Here is a 1,156-nt window from a genome sequence, read left to right on the forward strand (position 1 = left end):
TTCTCTCCTCTCCTCATTCTCTCTCTCTCTCTCTCTCTCTCTCTCTCTCTCTCTCTCTCTCTCTTTCTTTCTTTCTTTCTCTTGGCTCAGTTCACCGGGGAAAAAAGAGTTGTAGGGTAAGGACATATATTTTGATAATTATTATTGCTTAACAATTAATTTGACAATGAATGGATAAATGATAAAGATTTATAGTACGAGTACGACGACATTTAACAGCTGTAGACTGTAAACTAGTGCTGAACAAAAATTAGATGATGAAAGAACCCACAAGGCACCAAGTGATCAAAGATATGGAATTACTCGAAACTTATGGCACATATCAATCTAATATTATAATTTACTGGCTGATGATCATATAGTAACTTTGTCTATAATATTTTTGAGGACTTTACTTTTAATATATAGTAATATTATTCGTTTGCGTTGTGTTGTAGATGTCAAATGGCTGCCTCTATTCTCACCCCCCCCCCCCCGGCCGATTGGATTACCGAAAAAAACGTCGTCGGCTTTTTGCGATTTGGATTTGATTGATTTTTTTTTTAATTGTGCAACTTGTGACAAGAAAATTAACAAATTACTGCATTACAACCTTTGTATTAAACATACAACAATTGTGGACTACTATTATGAAGACTAGCATCCTAGACTAGGGGGATGAGAATAGTCACTTCGATGTCAAATACAGTCGAGATACCTAGATAGAATTTTGTCTAATTGGCTAATTTCTTACACTACAGATACTAGACGTCTACGCTTAGAGTTAAAGGTTTATTCGTTGTAGTAAATTCATTCCGAATCCAAATCAAATAACATGGATGGATTTCAATTTCAAGGTCCAAAATATCGAACCAAATTGGTCACCCCAAATTATCTATCTGTACACGCCCATACACAATTCCATTATCCATACGCTTCACAGTGTGATATAACTATAACGCTGTCACATAAAGCCTTTTCGTGTGTTTACATAGCGCTCTTTTTCACAGTGTATTGAATATTTTTTTTAAGAGTAAAAAAATCTTGCACTAGACTAGACATGAAAATCGACATTCATACCAATCAGAACTGAATTCATCTGAATGAGTATATTATAGTCCTCATTCATTAGACTTAGACTATTAACAGATATTATTTCGCAGTTTTTTCAAAAGTA

At 34.3% G+C, this 1,156-nt stretch overlaps 1 long non-coding RNA gene across 1 annotated transcript in view; it reads left to right on the forward strand.

Moving 5' to 3' along the window:
• The first annotated feature begins 273 nt into the window (after positions 1-273).
• Positions 274-1,156, forward strand: part of LOC144971975 (uncharacterized) — a 9,590-nt gene continuing 8,707 nt past the window's right edge. The window contains exon 1 of the long non-coding RNA XR_013645214.1: positions 274-361. This is a non-coding gene — a long non-coding RNA (uncharacterized LOC144971975). The remainder of the gene's footprint in view (positions 362-1,156) is intronic.

The sequence above is a fragment of the Berghia stephanieae genome, chromosome 4 (genome assembly GCF_034508935.2).
Source record: "Berghia stephanieae isolate SIO BIC M18660-M18661 chromosome 4, UCSD_Bste_1.3, whole genome shotgun sequence".
Classification (NCBI taxonomy): domain Eukaryota; kingdom Metazoa; phylum Mollusca; class Gastropoda; order Nudibranchia; family Aeolidiidae; genus Berghia; species Berghia stephanieae.